Below are 26,765 nucleotides of genomic sequence, written 5' to 3'. Positions count from 1 at the left end.
AAGCCATGCCACTACCAGCCCAATCTCCTCCTTAGGGTGATGCTAATACTTATTTTTTTTAAAAAAAATAGTATATAGCTACCATAATTCAATAATTCAGGATCTGGTGATGAAAAGGCCAAGATCCAAGAGACTTATGATCTGGAGGAGGATGAACTTGTATATAAACCAGCATATCTGGTAAAGTGCTATATGTTCTGTGATCAGTCTTTATGAGGTATAGTGAGAAGCTCAGGTAGGATGCAGATGTGTCTCAGAAAAGGAAGTGAGCCTGTGGTCCAGGCATAATTAATAATAGTGCCCTGTTCACCTTGGACACTGTATGTATTTGGATGATAAATTGTGTGGCCATTCTGGTCTAAGAAAGGGTGATCTACTCTACCTGAAACTTCAAAAAACATCAGCAGCATCTTACGGGTGAAGTTAACATCATTAATGTAAAAGTGACTACTAATTTGTGAGTTGCCTGAGGTCTGAGTTTGTGACTTATGGTCTTCGGTGCTAAGCCTACGATGAGTGTGTGTATGCATACATTTTTCACCCCATTCCTTCTTTAATTTCAATTCTTCAATCTGATCATTGGTCAGTCCTTGCATATTAGGAGAGAGAAATATGTCATGTTGTCATGTTGTGCTGATTCTTCCATTTCCAAGCAGAGGCGCTGCACCTTGAGCTGCCCATTATAGACCTGGCCCACTTGCACCATAAGCTCCTCCCCCTTGGTGCTCCCTGGCACCTGCAGCAGGAACTGGCTCTTGTTGCCCCACTTCATGTGCAGCAGAACCATGGCAGTCCTGTGTGAGAGTGAAAGTTAAATGAATATGCAAATTCAATGAGTGATATTCAAATTGAATAAATACTATCAACCAACTAAATGACTAAAATAATGAAATTACTAAATAACTAAAGTGATTTTTAAAAGATCACCTTTCTGAAATTTCAGTAGGTTTTTCTGGAGGCTTCAAATAAGACCATTTAGGAGAAAATAAAGTGGTTTTACAAATAACCTTAAAAGTCAATTGGCCTTAGAAAAATCCCTTGAGTACTCATTGTCTTCATCCACTATGAGATAATGACATGAGGATTTATTTGATGGAAATCTCCGAGAAATTTCTGGAAGAAATTTGCTATAAATTTAGAGCTATTGTGCTTTGGTCCCAATGCAGTGGGAACTTGGGAAAGAAAGTGCAAGACTTATTTGAGAATTGTAGATGGAACTGGAAGGTAGGGCTAAGAAGGAAAAAGGAGCAACCATGTTTCTAGCTTTCTGTGAGTTAACAAGTAATCAATAATCCACACATTTTAGTTTCAGACTTTTTTTTTTTCTTTGAACCTTCAGGGAAGTCTTCACAAATGAAGGGGATTGGTCACATGGATGCCATTACCTTTTCTTTTTCTTTCTTTCCTTCTTTTTTTTGAGATAAGCTCTAGAGTCTCACTCTGTTGCCCAGGCTAGAGTAAAGTGGCATGATGATAGCTCACTGCAGCTTTGAAGTCCTGAGTTCAAGTGTTCCTCCTGCCTCAGCCTCCTGGCTAATATATATATATATATATGTATATTTGAGATGAGTTCTTCCTATATTGACCAGACTGGTCTTGAACTCTTGGCCTCAAGCAATCCTCCTGCTTTGGCCTCCCACAGTGTTGGGATTACAGGCCTGAGTCACTGTGCCTGGCACCATCATCCTTTCTGAAGCATGGAATCATCTACTACAAGACTTTCTCCTTCTTCGATAAGCCTAGCCTGGGGAGTCCATATACAAGCTGATTGTGTATTTTGTGTGATTTTTAGCAGCCCCAGAGACCACCACTTAAAGAAGTTCTCCAACCTCTTGCTGGTACTTGGAATTCCTTCATCAGAGATAATTTTCACTCTGTACAGGAACAGGTGATAGTCTTAAAGTACAAATAGCTGCTAGAAGAGCTAACATTCTCATCCAAACAATTTCAGATGATTGATTGTAAAATTGGCATATGCAATCCTTTAAAGTGAATAGGTTTTGTTTAGTATAAGGCAGTGGAATGCAAAGATACTGAAAGATCTAAGAAAGAGATGGTTGAGGAAAGGACACATGGAGTTTTTTACTTTACAACTTTGCTTAGAACCAGCTCTGTTTGTTGTTCTTCCAAAGTATTGCCTCGAGACAGTCGGGAAAAGATAATAAGGGAAATGAAGACAATCACTCATATAATTGCATTTTACCAAACAAAAATATTACTAATTGAGGTTTTCATGGAATACTAAAATATTACATCTTGAACTGCAAAGGGGGAGAAGGATGTGAGTGCTTTGCATAAGTTGATTGATATATGCAAGTTTTCTGTATTTGCTCTAAGAGGCCTCAATTCCACTCACTTTACACTGCTGCCAACTCCCAAGAAAGACACTATTCTCTACATTTTTCAAGTACATGACCGTTTTGACAAAATAACACGATTATAAATTCTGTATGAACAAGCAGCAAACATTTGGGGGACAATGGGACTATTTTAATGTTAAAATCTAATAAAGACTTCTAGCTTATTAAGATGCTTATTTCATTTTTAGAATGAAAATATAAATAGTAAAATAAAAATGGGGTCTTTCAATAAGGAAGCCATAAAATTTTTAAACAATTTCTTTCTGTAGTTAATTCCTTACTCGAAATTATTGTTACACATTTTATGGTAGAGGCTTTGCATTTTGATCAAGCAGGATTTAGTTGATTTTTTTTTTTCCAGAGAAGAGCTATCACACTTCACTGCCCCAATAACCTTCCCATGACATTCTCCCATACAAAATATTGTCAATGCAGAAGCTGCAATGGACTGAAGCCTATCTGTAACTCCTTCAGAATTGAAAATGGGAAGATTAACATGTTTCTTATTCATAAAACTGGAGAAAAGGCAAAACCAGAAACTTTTGTGATCAGCATAGGTCCTTCTTATTACATCCCAATTCCTGTTTCTATCAGTAGAGCATGAATAATTTGTCTCACAAAATGTTCTTAAAACAATCCACTATAAATATAAGTAGTACATTTTTCTCAACTTTTACTACTATGCCTGTGAAAAAAGAGTGGAGATGACTTCCATATCTTTGGATATTAACAGTGTTTGGAAGATAACATAAGGAATGTACTTGAGATGCACCTGTTTCAGTATTCTCCAGTAGCACTGACATAAGTGACCCAGCTGGGCAGAGACTGGCTAGCCACTCACTGAAACTATTTCCTATTTTTTTTTTTTGGGAAAATAAGAACCTGCACTATCCAATATAGTAGTTATTAACCATATGTGGCTATTTAAATTAAATGACTAGTAATTTAATAAAATTAAACATTCAATTCCTCAGTTACAATAGCCAGATTTCAAGTGCAACATCGCCACATTTGATGAGTATCTACCATTTTGTACAGAGCACATATAGAATTTTTGCACAGAGCAGATATAGAATATTTGCATCATTGCCAAAACTAATGGACAATATTGAGCAAGACTTCATTTATCAGTTTCCTTTTCAGTTATTGAGCTGCAGTCAAAGAAATATGGGAAGTAAAACCTCCCAAATACAATTATTCGGTCTCTTTCCCCTTCTGTCAAAAACTTGGAAGTGCCCTGTTGCAAACAAAAGAGCCACAAATTAGTAAGAGCCTTAGTAAGTAACAAAGGCCAAGAAGAAATCACAGATGACTTGACTCAGCTTTCAGCAAACATCAGATTAACGAGGTGGCCTATGCACCTATTTTTTGAGATGGCTTCTAAGTAGCTGTCATTAAGTTGATTGAGAGGCATGGGAGGCTGGGCACTAAGAAAAAAAATCAGGCTTCAGTATTGTGTCTAGGTAGAAATTTGGGAAGTCAAAAAATAGATTAAAAGTCTACTAGCTTTTTAGGAAACCATTGCCAAGAAATGAGAAGCCTGGACTAAAAATTGAGATTGAAAAATACTTCTAAAATCTCAAACTTGCACTAGTGGCTGCAGGTTCTTCACTGGGGCCCCTTTCCAGATCCCAGTTTCAGCTGTGACTTCAGTGGACAAAAGATTAGATCTTCCCAGAGGGTAGAGCCAGAGGCACAGAGAAGAATAGGTAAGTGAGTTCCTTTCAGAAAATAAGAATCAGAGTCTAATCAAGAAGCTTCCTGCAATAAACATACATGTGCATGTGTCTTTATAGCAGCATGATTTATATTCCTTTGGGTATATACCCAGTAATGGGATGGCTGGGTCAAATGGTATTTCTAGTTCTAGATCCCTAGGGATCGCCACACTGTCTTCCACAATGGTTGAACTAGTTTACAGTCCCACCAACAGTGTAAAAGTGTCTCTATTTCTCCACATCCTCTCCAGCACCTGTTGATTGGGAATTGAACAATGAGAACACTTGGACACAGGAGGGGAACATCACACACTGGGGCCTGTTGTGGGGTTGGCGGAGCGGGGAGGGATAGCACTGGGAGATATACCTAATGTAAATGATGAGGTAATGGGTGCAGCACACCAACATGGCACCTGTATACATGTGACAAACCCGCACGTTGTGCACATGTATCCCAGAACTTAAAGTGTATATATATATATACACACACATATATATACATATATATATACATATATATACATATGTACATATATATGTATATATATATGTGTGTGTGTGTGTATATATATATACATATATATATATAAAGAAGCTTCCCTCACCGCTAAAGCAGGGTCATCACACAATGCCTGGCCATCAGGATTCCATTATTGCTATGGACCAGGGACTGCTGTGCAGGCCCCATTCTTTCCTTTTGCAAATGAAAGCATTTGCCATCGTCATCCTAGCTTTGATTTGCACTGAATTTTGAGCATGTGTAAGGGCAGAGGGACAAGTGGGGAAAGATAAGTGGCCATTTTAATCAGAAGTCACCGGATAACATAGAGTCCCTTCCAGAGCTGACAGACAAAACCAAACATCACCTGAAAATGCTGGACTTTAAGCTGGATTCAGTAACTGAGGGGGATTTTGAGTTGTCACCCTTCAAAATCCTGACTCCATTTGGTCTAATGTCATTTTAGCAATGAGAAAACGTGGCACTTACTTAGAAGATGAAAGTGATGGGTCTAGGATCACATGTCAGCGTGAGAAATAGAGCCCAGGTCCCTGGACATCCTGTCCAATATGCTCTTCACAGTTCAGGGTGTCCGCTCATTCTAACCGTACTAACAGAGGATTTCAGATTTTTCCAGCTGTATGTAAACATGATATTGGCACTGAGGAAACAAACTTACAAATTGATGCAATATTTTCTAAAAAGCATTCATTTGAACCAGTAAATATTTCCACATTAAGATAAATTAATTACAGGCTGATATTCTAAGCATGTGTAGAATATTTGGTGTCATCACAAATTACAATTATTGCTCATTTCAAAGCTCCATGGAAATGTTGTGGGGAATTTTAATATCTGCATTTATTCTCTCATGATACATTTCTCAAAGAGCCCTGTTCAAAGAAATATTTTCTATTACTTAACTAATCATGTTAATATTTGTGTTTTGTGTTTTTTATTCTTCTCTGTCAACTTTCTACGCACACAATTGGCATTTATAACTGGAGATGCTATTGGCAAATTCATCATGCTTTACTGCTGTGCTGTTCTGAGATAAAGAAAATAAGGAATTACTATGTTAATTAACATTTTACATGAAGATTCTTAGTACATGAAGATTCTTAGAGTTGGAAGACATTCAGAAACCATTTAGCCCATCCCACTCACCATACAGATAAATAAACTGGATAATGGCCAATAATAACTATTATATAAAAGGAATCAATAAATATTTGCTGAAAAGAGTGCATAGAGCTTCTTCTCAATCCAAATCATTTAACCACTTAATGAAAATGTTCCAGGCATCTGACTCTCAAATTGATACTCTTTCCACTACATCATGAAGATCCATTTGACGTATTTGATCTATGAATGATAATAATTTATATTAAACATATTTTCACTTGGGAAAGTCAGGCCATTAACTGCTGCTAGTCATTTCTCATTTTGAACAATCTCACATTTTGTTCTGGCCCCCAAAATATATTAATATAGTTGTAGTTTTGTATATTGTCTTTCTTCACTGGAGTCTCTTCTGTCTGTTTTGTTATATTTAGAGGCAAATCAAAGCAGGATGTTGTAAAATAGAAAATGAAAATTGGATGTAACTTTTTAAACCAAATTTTACATATTTCACCTTATTCTTTTATGCTTGGTAGTATTTTCATCTTTATCTTACTCACTATGGATGGCATCTTTAAACTGAGGACAGGAAAGTCAGGCTTCATGAACCCCGAGAACTTTTCCTGAAAAGTCGGCTCTTGTTTGTTGACTGACAGTTGGAGTTTTGGTGTACTCCAAAACTCTCAGTTTATATTAGTATTTTTTTTGTCATGATAATACTTTATGTCAACTTTAATAAATTATTCATTGAAACCCATTTTCCTAATTTATTATTATCGCTTCTCAAGTTTTTTCTTCTGGAAAAAGATGAATCCTTATATTTTATAACGTCTCGTGTATTTCTAACTAGTCCTTATTTCTTATTTTCCTGCCTTATTAGAGTTTGTATTGTTCTCTATCACTTAAATTCATTTTATTTTATTCTCTCTGTCCTGGGCCATTGGAGCCATATAATCTTATTACTCTGGAGCTAAGAGGAACTTTACAGAGTTCAGAATCTCAAATTCTCTACTATTTAGGATTCCTTTATTAATTCTCCTTCTCCTTTGGGTTCTGTATTTTGAAAGACTTTCTTCTAAAAACAATGCATTTACTTTAGTAATCTTTAAGTTGTCTTTCTATCTTTTGCTACCAATGACATATGCGATTGCTATTCAGAATTTCTCATCAGAGCAAGACTGGTTGTCACTGGTTGTGTTACTCCACGAAGGTGATAACATTCTTGCCAATGGAGAAAAATAAACAAACAAATAAACAATAAAACTTAATGTTTCCATAAGCCCCCACAGTGTTATCTTGAGTGAATGCAGTTTTCCATTTGGAGATTTGAAATGCTAAAAATAGTTCACAGAATACTTCTTCTTTTTAGAAACCCCCCTTTTTTTTAAAATTATACTTTAAGTTTTAGGGTACATGTGCACATTGTGCAGGTTAGTTACATATGTATACATGTGCCATGCTGGTGCGCTGCACCCACTAACTCATCATCTAGCATTAGGTATATCTCCCAATGCTATCCCTACCCCCTCCCCCCACCCCACCATAGTTCCCAGAGTGTCCCCTTCCTGTGTCCATGTGATCTCATTGTTCAATTCCCACCTATGAGTGAGAATATGCGGTGTTTGGTTTTTTGTTCTTGCAACAGTTTACTGAGAATGATGATTTCCAATTTCATCCATGTCCCTACAAAGGACATGAACGCATCATTTTTTATGGCTGCATAGTATTCCATGGTGTATATGTGCCACATTTTCTTAATCCAGTCTATCATTGTTGGACATTTGGGTTGGTTCCAAGTCTTTGCTATTGTGAATAATGCCGCAATAAACATACGTGTGCATGTGTCTTCACAGCAGTATGATTTATAGTCATTTGGGTATATACCCAGTAATGGGATGGCTGGGTCAAATGGTATTTCTAGTTCTAGATCCCTGAGGAGTCGCCACACTGACTTCTACAATGGTTGAACTAGTTTACAGTCCCACCAACAGTGTAAAAGTGTTCCTGTTTCTCCACATCCTCTCCAGCACCTGTTGTTTCCTGACTTTTTAATGATTGCCATTCTAACTGGTGTGAGATGGTATCTCATTGTGGTTTTGATTTGCATTTCTCTGATGGCCAGTGATGATGAGCATTTTTTCATGTGTTTTTTGGCTGCATAAATGTCTTCTTTTGAGAAGTGTCTGTTCATGTCCTTCGCCCACTTTTTGATGGGGTTGTTTGTTTTTTTCTTGTAAATTTGTTGGAGTTCATTGTAGATTCTGGATATTAGCCCTTTGTCAGATGAGTAGGTTGCAAAAATTTTCTCCCATTTTGTAGGTTGCCTGTTCACTCTGATGGTAGTTTCTTTTGCTGTGCAGAAGCTCTTTAGTTTAATGAGATCCCATTTGTCAATTTTGGCTTTTGTTGCCATTGCTTTTGGTGTTTTGGACATGAAGTCCTTGCTCACGCCTATATCCTGAATGGTAATGCCTAGGTTTTCTTCTAGGGTTTTTATGGTTTTAGGTCTAACGTTTAAATCTTTAATCCATCTTGAATTGATTTTTGTATAAGGTGTAAGGAAGGGATCCAGTTTCAGCTTTCTACATATGGCTAGCCAGTTTTCCCAGCACCATTTATTAAATAGGGAATCCTTTCCCCATTGCTTGTTTTTGTCAGGTTTGTCAAAGATCAGATAGTTGTAGATAGGTGGCATTATTTCTGAGGGCTCTGTTCTGTTCTATTGATCTATATCTCTGTTTTGCTACCAGTACCATGCTGTTATGGTTACTGTAGCCTTGTAGTATAGTTTGAAGTCAGGTAGTGTGATGCCTCCAGCTTTGTTCTTTTGGCTTAGGATTGACTTGGCACTGCAGGCTCTTTTTTGGTTCCATATGAACTTTAAAGTAGTTTTTTCCAATTCTGTGAAGAAAGTCATTGGTAGCTTGATGGGGATGGCATTGAATCTGTAAATTACCTTGGGCAGTATGGCCATTTTCACGATATTGATTCTTCCTACCCATGAGCATGGAATGTTCTTCCATTTGTTTGTATCCTCTTATTTCCTTGAGCAGTGGTTTGTAGTTCTCCTTGAAGAGGTCCTTCACATCCCTTGTAAGTTGGATTCCTAGGTATTTTATTCTCTTTGAAGCAATTGTAAATGGGAGTTCACTCATGATTTGGCTCTCTGTTTGTCTGTTGTTGGTGTATAAGAATGCTTGTGATTTTTGTACATTGATTTTGTATCCTGAGACTTTGCTGAAGTTGCTTATCAGCTTAAGGAGATTTTGGGCTGAGACAATGGGGTTTTCTAGATATACAATCATGTCATCTGCAAACAGGGACAATTTGACTTCCTCTTTTCCTACTTGAATACCCTTTATTTCCTTCTCCTGCCTGATTGCCCTGGCCAGAACTTCCAACACTATGTTGAATAGGAGTGGTGAGAGAGGGCATCCCTGTCTTGTGCCAGTTTTCAAAGGGAATGCTTCCAGTTTTTGCCCATTCAGTATGATATTGGCTGTGGGTTTGTCATAGATACCCTTAGAATTAGGAAAGCTTCAGTTGTGATTCACAGATGTAATCCCAGGTAGGCAAAACAAGATCTGCCCTTTAAATAGGGGATGGGTCAGACCCTAGTTTTATTTTGAGTCCTAATTCATGTCCCTTCCATTATTCCACACTTCCTAACTTCTATAAGATACTGGAATAAGAAACCACCAACCACATTCACATACATGCCATAAGTCCCTGAAATGCAGTATGAATGTATGCAGATTCTGCAAACCCTAGGATACTGGATGCTAGCATCACTGTGTGTTAAGAGGGTACTAAGTCAGGAAACAGAACTTTTGGTTAGGCAATCTCAAAACATCAGATGACTTTGAGACTCTAGAAATATTCTTAAAATATCTGATTAAGTCTGAAATGTGTGTAGGCTGGACTGGTTTAAAAATTTCCTGAATCTGACCTACTTCCACACAATACAGGGTAATTCTGAAGCTAAGGATGTCACAGTTTCCCCTAGGAAGTCTTTAATTTAAGCTTCTGTTTTAATAACTGCATTAAAGCAGGGGCCCCAACCCCCTGGCCATGGACCAGTAGCAGTCTGTGGCCTGTTAGGAACAGGTCTGCACAGAAGCAGGTGAGTGGCAGGCAAGTGAAGGAAGCTTCATCTGTATTTACAGCCATTCCCTATCACTCACATTAGTGCATGACCTCTGCCTCCGGTCAGATCAGTGGCAGCATTAGATTCTCGTACAAACGTGAATCCTACTGGAAACTGCATATGTGAGGGATCTAGGTGGCACGCTCCTATGAGAATCTAATGCCTGATGATCTGCATCTCCCATCACCCCCAGGTGGGACCATCAAGCTCATGGCTCCCACTGATTATCTGTAATGGTGAGTTGTGTAAGTATTTCATTTACAATGCAACAATAAAAGAAATAAAGTGCACAATAAATGTAATGCTCTTGAATCATCCCAAAACCATCCCTGGACCCCAGTCCATGGAATAACTGTCTTTCACAAAATGGGTCCTGGTGCCAAAAATGTTGGGGACTGCTGCTTTAAAGGCATCTGGTACTATTCTAAGTATTTCACAAACATTAACTTTTTTAATTTTCCTAACAACCCCAAGGGGCAGGTATGATTATTATTGCTACATTACCAACAGAGAACTGAAGCTCAGAGCAGGTGAGTATCACTGGAGATCGCACAGCAAGTTAATAATAAGGTGAGTTAGGACTCCAGGCAGTCTGGCCCAGAGTTTATATTTCTGCACCAATACATCATAGTGTCTGGCATCTTGCAGACTAACTTAATACTGTGTGGTTAAGGGGTAGTGAAAAGATGCCCTGGAGCGAGCTTCATCTTTGGGTTTAAGGCTTCATCTTTGAGCTCAAGGTCATGGATTGGGCAGTTGTGTTTGTGTTTCCTGCTACTTATTTCTTGGGGTCAATACAATAAAATTGTTACCTGGAGGGCAATTTGGGGATACCTAGGAGGGCACATCAATATGTACATATTTTATGATTACCATGTTAAATATGGTTAAATATGGTTTTATGATTAATGTTAAATAACATTACCATGTCATTTAATTGTTATTTAATTAACTATAAAGGGATTTTGATGGATTTAGGAGGCTGGTCATATATTAGCCGTGGACAATGGGTGTCCCTCCCCTTCCTTTCTCCCTAGCAAGATGTAATTACTATTCATTCATTTTAATTCTGGCATGCCAATCTGTATTCATGAGGAAGAAATGTTAGTGTTGAGTCATTATTTTTCTGGTTTAACATTACACATTGTAAGGAAAACAAGGAAATATTTTTCCTCCGTCAACAATAAATCACAGAAAAGTAACATTAGCATCCACATCACATCAGCACCGTAGTAGGCAATCATCAAACTAGGAAAACACAGAATTCATCTTCTGTATACTAGCAGGACTGCTGTGCTGTTGGTGAAATTATCCATGATTAAAAAGAGGAGAGTTCAAACTGGAGTAACCTGCTGGGGATGGAAATGTTGACCTCATTTTGGATTTTATTATTTAAAGGGAAACTTTTTTTTTTTTTTTTTTTGCTTCCCTCAGGCAACATACATGTTAGAGGAAAGCAAAATAGATTATTGATGCTTGGGTCAAAAAATAAATGTATTCCTCTAAGAGTGTTCCTTTAAGTCAGACTTTGTAACATTCGTCTGTAGCAATCCCCAGGGGCTGTAGATACATTTGCTTGGAGACTATTCCAGCTGCCCAATCTTTAATAAAACAACTGGTGGACAATTATTTCATTTACCTCCCACAGTTCAATGACATTGATTCCTGGGGCTTACCAGCTCAAATGTACCAAATTGGAGGAGATCGTGGCAGTGTATAATGTGGTCACAAGGAAATATATTGTTTATTCTGTAAAGTGCATCGGGAATGACAGCTTCCTCTCGTGAGGATGTCTGTTCAGCTGCACAACTAGTCAGGATAAAGGAGAGTATAGTTCCCTGGGGCCTATGTTTCAAGGAGGAAGAAAAAGTGCTAATAGAAAAACGCTGTGTGGAAATGTTCTTTTTTTTTTCATTCTCTGCAGTGTATCTTTTGGTATCTGTTTGTTTGCAAATATCAATCACTTTCCAAACTATTATATAAGTGATCTCTTACAATTTAAATACAGTTGTAAGAGATCACTTATGTAATAGTTTGGAAGGTGATTGATATTTGCAAACAGACAGTGAACTTATTTAAATACCAAAATGCAATGCATTTTAAATTAAATATCTGTTGAGGAACCTAAAAGGAAAATATGTTCTATTTTTATCTGTTTGGGATCATTATAATTCCATTCCAAGTTCAGTCAATTTAGAGAAAAAATTATGTTCCTGTAAATTTCATAACTGCCCAAATGATCCCAGTTGGTCGTTATCATCTCACAGCATCTACTGAACAGCATACATATGTCTCTAGTGGGAAAACAGAATGCGCCAAGGGTATGAAATGAGCAACTATTAACTGCCTGAAAAAGACTTTTTACTTTGGCAGTTGGAAGGTTTTTGCAGGATAAATGAGTAACAATTATTATAATCAAGTTTCGTTTTTTCGAATAATAGGCTACCAACTTAATTAGTAAACATTTACTCCTGCCTGCAATCTGTAGAAAATGTGTATGAATTATGCAAGTCTCTGAGCATTTTCATCCATTTTATCATATACACAATTACTTAAAATTGCCTTCATCTTAGTTCTTTATTATCTTGGGAGATATTTAACTCCAGAAGCTGTTTCCCTAGATAGAAAATGCAAGGTCTTCTTATTAAAAGGCAAAATAATTGTATTTTTCCTTGGCAGTATAATTTTGTTTTGATGAACAAACACTTCAACCATCATCTGGGCCAAGGTTGGTGTAAGAAAAGTTACAACAGGAAATTATTCTTTCTGGAACCCTGTTCACCAATGCTCACTGGCTGATTCTCTGCTCTTCCTCTAATAGCCATCACTTTGGATTTTAATGGAAAATAGAAGATGAAGAGAAGAAAGGTTCCCAGATTAAGTAATAGTGATGAAAACAGCAGGCTATGAACTTATTTTTAATTCTCAATGCCTAACTAGGGTAATGAATTCATAATCCACTTTGCCAAATTGTGGGCTGAAAATTAAAATTTTTTAAGGTGATTGTGGATGTCACTATGTGGTCAAGAAATAGTGAGGTGATAATTAGGATAATGGTTTCAAACTCTATGTGGATCAAAATCGCCTGGGGAGCTATTGGAATTGGGATATATTTGGTTATTTTTTTTTTACAAAAAGACCCTATTAACAATCACTTAAGCTATAAGGAATTCTGGCATTGTAACGGACTCAACGACATGATAGGAGTTTAGCATCCAGAATGGTCTGACCTCTGTGCTTTTCTCTGATCTCTGTATAGCTATTCCATCTCTGTCTTCACATGACTTTCTCTACTTCTCAGTCCAAATGGCAGAAAACCCAGCAAACATTTAATCATAGAGAAAGAGGAGTGGAGACACAGAGAGAGAGAGACAGAATTTCTTTCTCCTAATCCCAGTTGTGACATTTCTGGATTAACTCAACTGCTCAACCCTAGACCAATTCTGGTCATAAGGGAGATGACAACAGGTTGCAAAATGGTTGTTCCTACACTAACTATGTGAGGGGAGGGGTGAGATGTGGGCAGACTTCACAGAAAAGGGGTCAGGAGCTGGGCAGGCCCAATAGTAAGGACTAGTAGAGGAGCTTTAAGAGACATATCTGGCCAGGCACCACGGCTCACGCCTGTAATCTCAGCACTTCAGGGGACCAAGGTGGGCAGGTTGGTTGGCCCCAGGAGTTCAAGACCAGCCTGGGCAACACAGTGTGTCCTCATCTGTACAAAAAATAAAAGTAAAATTAGCTGGGCATGGTGGCACACCTGTAGTCCCAGATACTTGGGAGGCTGAGGTGGGAGGATTATTTGAGCTCGGGAGGTTGAGGCTGCAGTGAGATGTTATTGTACCACTGCACTCCATCCAGCCTGGGTGACAGGGTGAGACCCTGTCTCAAAACAAAACAAAACAAAATATCCAAACATTTCTAGTTTCCACTTAGATGTAGATAGCTGGAAATACCCTCGCTCCCAAATGTCAGTTTTTAAAAAGCTAGAAAGACAGAATGTTCCTTTTCCTAACCATTGGAATAGTGGAGAGGCAACCAACCATCCCAGAGTCTAGGGAGAGACGGGCGCCTGCAGGGAGAGACAAGAGCTGCAAACACTGGCTTATCTGGGCAGATGCAGCGGACTCCATAAGCAGACTCCTGCTAGGGCTGGTGGGTAAATAGGTGGAGCCTGGTTGAGTGTGTACTTCAATGGGAGGGTGAATCCCCTGGGGGAAGTGGACTATAAATATAGGGGGGCCCCCACGCTTGCAGGCTTTTCCTTCATGAACTCCTCTAGGTGGTCACAGTAGACTGGGAAAATCCTAGGAAAATCTGCAGGATGGGGATGGAGGCATCAGAGGCAAGAAACTCAGAGTGAATTCTTCTCTTTCTCCCCTATGAAACAAAATCATTAATCTGTGGGGACAAAAGCAAGAAATCGTCACCTGTAGAGTACTGGTGAAATTTCTTTGCAGTTCAGGGGAGAAATTTTTTCTAAAAAATCTTGAGCATCAAGGGAGGGGTAGGAATATATTTTTGGGTTTAGAATGACACCAGGATTATCCAGCATTGGGAAATAAACCTGTATCCTGAGGGTTTGTCAACCCTACCTGGGCTGCCTCATGGGAATAGCCAGGATGCTATCTAAGGATCTTGATACCCACAGGTCAGAGGTGGTGCCTCAGTCAGCTCAGACTGCTAAACAAAGTACCACAGACTGAGTGAGTTATGAACAACTGGCATTGATTTCTTATGGCTCTAAGGTCTGGGAGTCTGAGATCAGGATGCCACCATGGTCATGTTCTGGTGAGGACCCTCTTTCTGGTGCTGACTGCCCAACTTCTTCTTGTGTCCCTAAATGGAGGAGAGAGAGCTCTGTGGGTTTCCTTCTATAATGGCATTGTATTAGTCTGTTTTCATGTTGCTGATAATGACATACCTGAGACTGGGGAATTTATACAGGAAAAAGGGTTAATGGACTTAAACAGTTCCACATGGCTGGGGAAGCCTCACAATTAGAGGGGAAGGCAAGGAGGAGCAAGTCACCTCTTACATGGATGGCAGCAGACAAAGACAGGTTGTGCAGGGGAATTTCTCTTTCTAAAACCATCAGATCTTTTAAGACTTATTCACTATTACAGGAACAGCACAGGAAAGACTTGCCTCCTGGGAGAATTACCTCAATTAAGTCCCACTGGGAGAATTCAAGATGAGATTTGGGTGGGGACACAGCCAAACCATATCAGGCACTAATCCTATTCATGGGGGCTCCACCCTCATGACCTAATCACTTTCTAAAGACTCTGCCTCCACTGGGAACAGTGGCTAATGCCAGTAATCTCAGCACTTTGGGAAGCTGAGTTGAGCAGATGACTTGAGGCCAGGAGTTCAAGACCAGCATGGCCAACATGGTGAAACCCTATCTCTATTAAAAATACAAAAATTAGCCAGGTGTCATGGTGCATATCTGTAGTCCCAGCTACTTGGGAGGCTGAGACATGAGAATCACTTGAACCTGGAAGGTGGAGGTTGCAATAAGCCAAGATTGTGCCACTGCACTCCAGCCTGGCTGACACAGCAAGACTCTGTCTCAAAAATAAATAAATAAATATAAACATAAAGACTCTGCCTCCTAACATTGTCACAGTAGGGATTAGATGTTAACCTATACATTTTGGGAAGACACAAACATTCAGTTCATAACAAGGAGTGTGAATGGAAAAGCCCTGGCCACTACTATTTGTGTGGCATCAGAAAGGAGTGAAGTTCTTCTCAACTATATTAATATTTCTTGACCTCCAAACTGGAATATTTTGTATTGGTGGATCTGAAGCACGCCTTAAGATTCTAGATTAGAGGAGAAGTGAGCCAAGATGGCCAAATACGAACAGCTCCGGTCTACAGCTCCCAGCGTGAGCAATGCAGAAGACGGGTGATTTCTGCATTTCCATCTGAGGTACCGGGTTCATCTCACTAGGGAGTGCCAGACAGTAGGCACAGGTCAGTGGGTGCAGCGCACCGTGTGTGAGCCGAAGCAGGGCGAGGCATTGCCTCACTAGGGAAGCACAAGGGATCAGGGAGTTCCCTTTCCTAGTCAAAGAAAGGGGTGACAGACGGCACCTGGAAAATCGGGTCACGCCCACCCTAATACTGTGCTTTTCTGACAGGCTTAAAAAACGGCCCACCAGGAGATTATGTCCTGCACCTGGCTCAAAGGGTCCTACGCCCAAGGAGTCTCCCTGATTCCTAGCACAGCAGTCTGAGATCAAACTACAAGGCGGCAGCCAGGCTGGGGGAGGGGTGCCCGCCATTGCCCAGGCTTGCTTAGGTAAACAAAGCAGCAGAGAAGTTGGAACTGGGTGGTGCCCACCACAGCTCAAGGAGGCCTGCCTGCCTCTGTAGGCTCCACCTCTGGGGGCAGGGCACAGACAAACAGAAACATAGCAGTAACCTCTGCAGACTTAAATGTCCCTGTCTGACAGCTTTGAAGAGAGCAGTGGTTCTCCCAGCACGCAGCTGGAGATCTAGCTGGAGATCTGAGAACAGGCAGACTGCCTCCTCAAGTGGGTCCCTGACCCCGAGCAGCCTAACTGGGAGGCACCCCCCAGTAGGGGCAGACAGACACCTCACACGGCCGGGTACTCCTCTGAGAAAAAACTTCCAGAGGAACGATCAGACAGCAGCATTCGTGGTTCACGAAAATGCACTGTTCTGCAGCCACCGCTGCTGGTACCCAGGAAAACAGGGTCTGGAGTGGACCTCTAGCAAACTCCAACAGACCTGCAGCTGAGGGTCCTGTCTGTTAGAAGGAAAACTAACAAACAGAAAGGACATCCACACCAAAAACCCATCTGTACATCACCATCATCAAAGACCAAAAGTAGATAAAACCACAAAGATGGGAAAAAAAACAGAGCAGAAAAACTGGAAACTCTAAAAAGCAGAGGGCCTCTCCTCCTCCAAAGGAACACAGTTCCTCACCAGCAATGGAACAAAGCTGGATGGAGAATGACTTTGACGAGTTCAGAGAAGACGGCTTCAGATGATCAAACTACTCCAAGCTACTGGAGGAAATTCAAACCAAAGGCAAAGAAGTTAAAAACTCTGAAAAAAATTTAGACGAATGTATAACTAGAATAACCAATACAGAGAAGTGCTTAAAGGAGCTGATGGAGCTGAAAGCCAGGGCTGGAGAACTACATGAAGAATGCAGAAGCCTTAGGAGCCGATGCGATCAACTGGAAGAAAGGGTATCAGTGATGGAAGATGAAATGAATGAAATGAAGTGAGAAGGAAAGTTTAGAGAAAAAAGAATAAAAAGAAATGAACAAAGCCTCCAAGAAATATGGGACTATGTGAAAAGACCAAATCTATGTCTGATGGGTGTACCTGAAAGTGACTGACAGGGAGAATGGAACCAAGTTGGAAAACACTCTGCAGGATATTATCCAGGAGAACTTCCCCAATCTAGCAAGGCAGGCCAACATTCAGATTCAGGAAATACAGAGAATGCCACAAAGATACTCCTCGAGAAGAGCAACACCAAGACACATAATTGTCAGATTCACCAAAGTTGAAATGAAGGAAAAAATGTTAAGGGCAGCAAGAGAGAAAGGTCAGGTTACCCACAAAGGGAAGCTCATCAGACTAACAGCTGGTCTCTCAGCAGAAACTCTACAAGCCAGAAGAGAGTGGGGGCCAATATTCAACATTCTTAAAGAAAAGAATTTTCAACCCAGAATTTCATATCCAGTCAAACTAAGCTTCATAAGTGAAGGAGAAATAAAATACTTTACAGACAAGCAAATGCTGAGACATTTTGTCACCACCAGACCTGCCCTAAAAGAGCTCCTGAAGGAAGCACTAAACATGGAAAGGAACAACCGGTACCAGCCACTGCAAAATCATGCCAAATTGTAAAGACCATCGAGGCTAGGAAGAAACTGCATCAACTAATGAGCAAAATAACCAGCTAACATCATAATGACAGGATAAATTTCACACACGACAATATTAAATTTAAATGTAAATGGACTAAATGCTCCAATGAAAACACACAGACTGGCAAATTGGATAAAGAGTCAGGATTCATCAGTGTGCTGTATTCAGGAAACCCATCTCACGTGCAGAGACACACATAGGCTCAAAATAAAAGGATGGAGGAAGATCTATCAAGCAAATGGAAAACAAAAAAAAAAGGCAGAGTTTGCAATCCTAGTCTCTGATAAAACAGACTTTCAACCAACAAAGATCAAAAGAGACAAACAAGGCCATTACATAATGGTAAAGGGATCAATTCAACAAGAAGAGCTAACTATCCTAAATATATATGCACCCAATACAGGAGCACCCAGATTCATAAAGCAAGTCCTTTCTGACCTACAAAGAGACTTAGACACCCACACAATAATAATGGGAGACTTTAACACCCCACTGTCAACATTAGACAGATCAATGAGACAGAAAGTTAACAAGGATACCCAGGAATTAAACTCAGCTCTGCACCAAGCTGACCTAATAGACATCTACAGAACTCTCCACCCCAAATCAACAGAATATAAATTTTTTTCAGCACCACACCACGCCTATTCCGAAATTGACCACATAGTTGGAAGTAAAGCTCTCCTCAGCAAATGTAAAAGAACAGAAATTATAACAAACTGTCTCTCAGACCACAGTGCAATCAAACTACAACTCAGGATTAAGAAACTCACTCAAAACTGCTCAACTACATGGAAACTGAACAACCTGCTCCTGAATGACTACTGGGTACATAACGAAATGAAGGCACAAATAAAGATGTTCTTTGAAACCAACAAGAACAAAGACACAACATACCAGAATCTCTGGGACACATTCAAAGCAGTGTGCAGAGGGAAATTTATAGCACTAAATGCCCACAAGAGAAAGCAGGAAAGATCCAAAACTGACACCCTAACATCACAATTAAAAGAACTAGAAAAGCAAGAGCAAACACATTCAAAAGCTAGCAGAAGGCAAGAAATAACTAAAATCAGAGCAGAACTGAAGGAAATAGAAACACAAAAAACCCTTCCAAAAATTAATGAATCCAGGAGCTGGCTTTTTGAAAAGATCAACAAAATTGATAGACCGCTAGCAAGACTAATAAAGAAGAAGAAAAGAGAGAAGAATCAAATAGACGCAATAAAAAATGATAAAGAGGATATCACCACCAATCCCACAGAAATACAAACTACCATCAGAGAATACTACAAACACCTCTATGCAAATAAACTAGAAAATCTAGAAGAAATGGATAAATTCCTTGACACATACACCCTCCCAAGACTAAACCCGGAAGAAGTTGAATCTCTGAATAGACCAATAACAGGATCTGAAATTGTGGCAATAATCAATAGCTTACCAAGCAAAAAAAGTTCAGGAGCAGATGGATTCACAGCTGAATTCTACCAGAGGTACAAGGAGGAGCTGGTACCAATCCTTCTGAAACTATTCCAATCAATAGAAAAATAGGGTATCCTCCCAAACTCATTTTATGAGGCCAGCATTATCTTGAAACCAAAGACGGGCAGAGCCACTATCAAAAAAGAGAATTTTAGACCAATATCCTCGATGAACATTGATGCAAAAATCCTCAATAAAATACTGGCAAACCAAATCCAGCAGCACATCAAAAAGCTTATCCACCATGATCAAGTGGGCTTCATCCCTCGGATGCAAGGCTGCTTCAGTATACACAAATCAATAAATGTATTCCAGCATATAAACAGAACCAAAGACAAAAACCATATGATTATCTCAGTAGATGCAGAAAAGGCCTTTGACAAAATTCAACAATGCTTCATGCTAAAAACTCTCAATAAATTAGGTATCGATGGGACATATCTCAAAATAATAAGAGCTATCTATGACAGACCCACAGCCAATAGCATACTGAATGGGCAAAAACTGGAAGCATTCCCTTTGAAAATGGGCATGAGACAGGGATGCCCTCTCTCACCACTCCTATTCAACATAGTGTTGGAAGTTCTGGCCAGGGCAATCAGGCAGGAGAAGGAAATAAAGGGTATTCAAGTAGGAAAAGAGGAAGTCAAATTGTCCCTGTTTGCAGATGACATGATTGTGTATCTAGAAAACCCCACTGTCTCAGCCCACAATCTCATCAAGCTGATAAGCAACTTCAGCAAAGTCTCAGGATACAAAATCAATGTACAAAAATCACAAGCATTCTTATACACAAATAACAGACAAACAGAGCCAAATCATGAGTGAACTCACATTCACAATTGCTTCAAAGAGAATAAAATACCTAGGAATCCAACTTAAAAGGGATTTGAAGGACCCCTTCAAGGAGAACTACAAACCACTGCTCAATGGAATAAAAGGGGATACAAACAACTGGAAGAACATTCCATGCTCATGGGTAGGAAGAATCAATATCGTGAAAATGGCCATACTGCCCAAGGTAATTTATAGATTCGATGCCATCCCCATCAAGCTACCAATGACTTTCTTCACAGAATTGGAAAAAACTACTTTAAAGTTCATATGGAACCAAAAAAGAGCCTGCAGTGCCAAGTCAATCCTAAGCCAAAAGAACAAAGCTGGAGGTATCATGCTACCTGACTTCAAACTATACTACAAGGCTACAGTAACCATAACAGCATGGTACTGGTACCAAAACAGACATATAGACCAATGGAACAGAACAGAGCCCTCAGAAATAATGCCACCTATCTACAACCATTTGATCTTTGACAAACCTGACAAAAACAAGAAATGGAGAAAGGATTCCCTATTTAATAAATGGTGCTGGGAAAACTGGCTAGCCATATGTAGAAAGCTGAAACTGGATCCCTTCCTTACACCTTTTACAAAAATTAATTCAAGATGGATTAAAGACTTAAAGGTTAGACCTAAAACCATAAAAACCCTAGAGGAAAACCTACGCAATACCATTCAGGACATAGGCATGGGCAAGGAATTCATATCTAAAACACCAAAAGCAATGGCAACAAAAGCCAAAATTGACAAATGGGATCTAATTCAACTAAAGAGCTTCTGCACAGCAAAGGAAACTACCATCAGAGTGAACAGGCAACCTACAGAATGGGAGAAAATTTTTGCAACCTACTCCTCTGACAAAGGGCTAATATCCAGAATCTACAATGAACTCAAACAAATTTACAAGAAAAAACAAACAACCCTATCAAAAAGTGGGCGAAGGACATGAACAGACACTTCTCAAAAGAAGACATTTATGCAGCCAAAAAACTCATAAAGAAATGCTCACCATCACTGGTCATCAGAGAAATGCAAATCAAAACCACAATGAGATATCATCTCACACCAGTTAGAATGGCAATCATTAAAAAGTCAGGAAACAACAGGTGCTGGAGAGGGTGTGGAGAAATAGGAACACTTTTACACTGTTGGTGAGACTGTAAACTAGTTCAACCATTGTGGAAGACAGTGTGGCGAATCCTCAGGGATCTAGAACTAGAAATACCATTTGACCCAGCCATCCCATTACTGGGTATATACCCAAAGGACTATAAATCATGCTGCTATAAAGACACATGCACACGTATGTTTATAGCAGCACTATTCACAATAGCAAAGACTTGGAACCAACCCAAATGTCCAACAATGATAGACTGGATTAAGAAAATGTGGCACATATACACCATGGAATACTATGCAGCCCTAAAAATGATGAATTCATGTGCTTTGTAGGGACATGGATGAAATTGGAAATCATCATTCTCAGTAAACTATTGCAAGGACAAAAAACCAAACACCACATGTTCTCACTCATAGGTGGGAACTGAACAATGAGAACACATGGACACAGAAAGGGGAACATCACACTCTGGGGACTGTTGTGGGGTGGGGGTATGGGGGAGGGATAGCATTAGGAGATATACCTAATGCTAAATGACGAGTTAGTGGGTGCAGCACACCAGCATGGCACATGTATACATATGTAACTAACCTGCACATTGTGCACATGTACCCTAAAACTTAAAGTGTTATAATAATAATAAAAAGAGTCTAGATTAAAATAAACCTCATGTTTCCTATAAAAATATCTATAGCTAATGGGTTAAAAATTTAATAATTTGATTTTGTAATAGTATTAGCTATTCAGTGTTCTAAGCAAGGATATCTCAGTACCAGCACTGTGTGACTGGCAATCATGAGAGTTTAAATAAAAAGCAAAATAAATGAGCAGCTTGAGAGCAGTGCCTGGGCCCATCTTGTATACCAACTGGGGTTGCCAGATTTAGCAAGAATAGAGAACATGCCAGCTGGGCATGGTGGCACATACCTGTTGTCCCAGCTACTCAGGAGGCTGAGGTGGGAGGATCACTCGAGCACAGGTTGCAGTGAGCTATAATCATGTCATTGCACTCCAGCCTGGATGACAGAGGGAGACTCTTTCTCTAAAACAGGAAAGAAACAAAGAACACCAAGTTAAATTTGAATTCCAGATAAACAATAAATATGCCCAATGCACTATTTGAATGTTTATCTGAAATTTAAACTTACTGGCTATTCTATATTTTTATTTGGCAACTCTAACACCAGTGCATCTTTAGCTCCATGTCTGGATTATAGTAAGTGCTTAACAACTATGCTCAATGATTGAATTGAAGGATGTCTTTTAACTCTGAATATAAATTAAATTCATTCCTGGTATGAAATGAAAGAATCAAGTTTTAGACACATTGGCAATTGAATGGTCCTAGAGTGTTTAACCTCCATATATGCTTATATGTACTATCCAGGAGCTCAAATTTGCCTGTACCCTCACTCTGTGGTATCTGTTGCAATCCTTGTGAATCCATGCTTCCAGGAACCATGGCCTCCTGAACCTATCTTCAACAAATCTAGTGCTTTTAATAACTGCTGATGTTTAGAGAAGTGGATGACATATAAGAATTATGGAAGTGGGGCCAGGTGCAGTGCTCATGCCTGTAATCCCAGCACTTTGAGAGGCGTAGGTGGGAGGATCACTTAAGCCCAGGAGTTTAAGACCAGCTTAAGCAATATAAGGAGACCCCATCTCTACAAAAAAGTTTTAAAAACTACCAAGGTTGGGTGGCATGTACCTGTGGCCTCAGCACTCAGGAGACAGAGATGGAAGGATCACTTGAGCTGGGGAAGTCAAGGCTACAGTTGAGCCAAATGATCGTGCCACTTCCCTCCAGCCTAACTAACAGACTGAAGCCTGTCTCAAAAAAAAAAAAAAAAAGCAATAAAGAAAGGATTATGGAAGGAAAAAGAAGTCGGAATAATGAAATAATTTTCTTAGAAATAAGCCCTGCTTTCAAGGGGTCTTTAAAGCTCATTCTTTAATTTTAATTTTTTGGCCATCCTCTTCTTCCCCTGTTACCTTTCCTGAAATTGATGGGTAATGACTGTTTTATCTGTGACCTACAGACAACGAGAGGGGACAATTCAATGGCTATTTTCTATATTTCCCATTACATGGAGTAGGCGCAATTCATTTGGCACATGGCATTCCAAGGCTGCAGGTATCTAATCTTTTCGACCTCCTCACAAAAAGTGACATGGGAATTTCATTCCCTCTTGAAGGAATAAACTGGTGGCAACAGTCTCTATTCACTTGAATTCTAGCCCCTGGGTCTAATTTTCAAATTGCTTTATGGTAATACAAAAAGCAAGAGTAATGTAGAGACCAATAAGGAACTTAAACTCTTATTGTTATATAAAAATAGTGTCAGGTATGGTGGTTGACAAATCAAACCAACTTTGGAAATTTTTTTCATTCCAGAAAGTACAGGCTGAATGGCCACTTCTTGCTTGCAAATGAAAAATCAAAGATCCGTTAGTGTCTGGGGGAGAAGATGCAGCTGCACCCCTTGACTGAACCAAGCATGCGCTTTACTCTGAATGCAGAATTCCTACCCACTAGCATTTGGAGTTGTCGTTATGGCACTCAGCATATTTGCATAAGCATCAGGGGGTCTCCTGGAGTTTGGAGTCATTATAGTGAATGACATATTACCCCATTTTATTGTCCTAGAATAAGATGGTCATATGCAATCTAAAGACACAGGAGGTTTTTGGACACGTTTTTCAGCCTGTGACTCCGCGTGGGTAATAGACACATACTTTCCTGTGTTTCTTAACACTTACCTAACATTTACTCACCAAAGCTAGTTGAATAAAGATTGAACAGACTTTCTTGGGAATGTGGAATAGGGACAGTGAAAGACTGATAACGAACTGCAGTGTTGACACAACACAAAGAATTGGGAGATATGGTGTATTAATCCATTTGTGTTGCTGTAAAGGAATGTCTGAGGCTAGGTAATTTAGAAAGGAAAGAGGTTCTTTGGCTCATGATTCTGCAGGCTGTACAAGCATGGCACCAGCAACTGCTCCTTCCTCGTGAGGGCCTCAGGAAACTTACAGTCATGGCCAAAGGCAAAGAGGAAGCCAGTGTATTGCATGGTGAGAGGCGGAACAGGAGAGAGAGGAAAATGTTCCGGCTTTTTTAAACAACCAGCTCTTGGGTGAACTACCAGACTAAGAACTCACTCATTACCATGGGGAGGGTACCAAAACATTCATAAAGGATCTGCCTCCTTGACCGAAACACCTCTCACCAGGCTAACCTCCAACACTGGAGGTCACATTTTCAGCATGAGATTTGGAGGGAACACACATGCAAAACCTATTATGTGGAATCTGACATTATTCAGAATGAAAGCAATAAGTTCAAAGAGGAAATGGGAAGAGAGGAGGTGTCTGAAGACAGCTGTATTCCTCATTTCTTTGAGGTTACCCCCAACTTTATGATACTTATTTTACTTGAATTTGCTAAATGTGCGTTTCTGTTCTTTGCTATTTATGATACCCAAGGGTATCATTTTTTTCCTCTCTGACTCATTTCTGTTAATTTTTTCCTAATTATTTTCCTCTGTGGAGGGTAGGTCTTCTTAAGTTGCCCTTTACTTTCATGGAAGATTTAACTCATTCAACTCAACTCACAGTCATAAAAATTCATTAACATATCACATACCTTCTTATTTTAGGATGCCATTGGATTCCCAGGAAAACACTTGCTCTTTTAATGTAACAGTCTTTCTGTCAACAAAGGCTACTAAGCCAAAAAGAAAGAATCAGCAAGATTTCTGATGTTTCTATCATACCATAATACTGGGAAAGGTACAACTATTGTATTCATTGTAATTTGCTATTTTCAAAGACTGCTGCCAGTAATTAGGACTCATCAAAATTAGCTAGTATCCAGCTTGTAACTAAAACAATCTCTTTAGTTCTATGGCAAGTAGCTATGTGTTTGATTCAGTTAGAAGCTAGAGTCCACAAAAGTGTGTATTATGTAGCTTTGCTGACTAACTCCTATGAATGAGTGTAGGCAGGTAAGCATTCCTCCGCTTCAGTGCTTCCTCTGAAAAAAAAGGTACAGTTATACTATAACTTTATTCTTCTTATGTTAGAACTTTTCTTGTGTTTTCTGAAGCCCTATGTTAGTCAATCTGGGCTGCCATGGATAAAAACCACAGACAGTGTCGCTTAAGTAAGAGAAATTTATTTTGTCACCCTTCTGGAGGTCGCAACTCTAAAATCAAGGTGCTAGCATGGTTGGGTTCTGGTGAGGGGCATGGTTGGGTTCTGGTGAGGGCTCACTTTCTGGTTTGCAGACAGCTACCTTCATATTGTGCCCTCACATGGCAGAGAAAGAAAGTATGCATGAGACTTTCTGGAGTCACCGTATAAGGGCACTAATCTTGTCATGAGATCACACTGTCATGACCTCATCTAAACATAATTATTTCCAAAGGCCCCATCTCTAAATACCATTATTACATTGGGAGACTGGCTTCAACAGAAATTTAGAGATGGGGAAGAGACACAATTTCACTCATAGAAGGCCCTAACAGAAAACTAATTATGTCTGGGAATTCTACATCACATTGAAAGAATTCAGGAAATGATTTATTGGCATCAGTAGCATGATCGAATGGTGTTCCTTTCGATTTGCAAATGTCCCTTCCTTCTCTCTAATCTGTTCCTAGCCCTCCCCTCTGCATAGCTTGCCAACATTTCACCTGGTTTGTGAATATTTCTGGATTTGCTTGGATCACTGGGTGAGTTTTTGATCACAGCTTTTAATACTTTTCACTCTGGTGAGGATAAATGTTTATATTCTTTCTTTCAAGGGGTAGCTGTGTTTTTTTCTTTGAATAAGTCCTAACAAGGTTGTGTCTTGAATAAGTCCTAACAAGGTTGTGTCCACTTTGTCTAAGTGAAATTTCCAGGTACTAAAAAATACTCCCTTGATGCTTCAGAAGTTATTTTCATAAAGGGTTTCTGATGAACATCCTAAATTACTCTAAATGATTGAATCCCTCTCTTAAAGCCAACACGAGGGAGAGTCAACCTTTGCTTGATGATTTTGGCTTCTAATTCTAAACCTAGCTTTTTGTGACAGAGGCCAGGTATTAATAATATCATATTTGGGTCAGACAGATTTAGATTTAAATTTTTGTTTGTCCTTTACACTTCCTAGGCCTTACTTCCCTCATCTGCAAAGCTGTGACAATAACTACTACTTTGGAAGAGTGCTGTGCCTTTAACTGTGTTTTTAAAAAAGCATCTATAAGAAGATCTTTAAGGCTTTCATGTAAGTCTTCAATTGCAGTTCAGAAGTCTTCTGCAGTTGAGTAACATGTTCCTAGTATTTAATTTATTTTTGTTTGTGGTGGCTTAACCTTGCAGTATCACTGCCATTTTTTTATTGACCACAGTCTCCCACAATAACAGCTTGAGAATTGCCTGCTTTTTCTTTTTTTCTTTATTTTCACAGAGTTACAACTTCCATTTCACAATCACTGGAATTTCTCTAATAGTCCCTTTCTTTTCTGGGATGTTTTTAGTGTTTAAATTTGAATAAT

This window comes from Pan paniscus, chromosome 8 (genome assembly GCF_029289425.2).
Source record: "Pan paniscus chromosome 8, NHGRI_mPanPan1-v2.0_pri, whole genome shotgun sequence".
Lineage (NCBI taxonomy): Eukaryota > Metazoa > Chordata > Mammalia > Primates > Hominidae > Pan > Pan paniscus.
Note: the sequence above shows the minus strand (reverse complement) of the source record.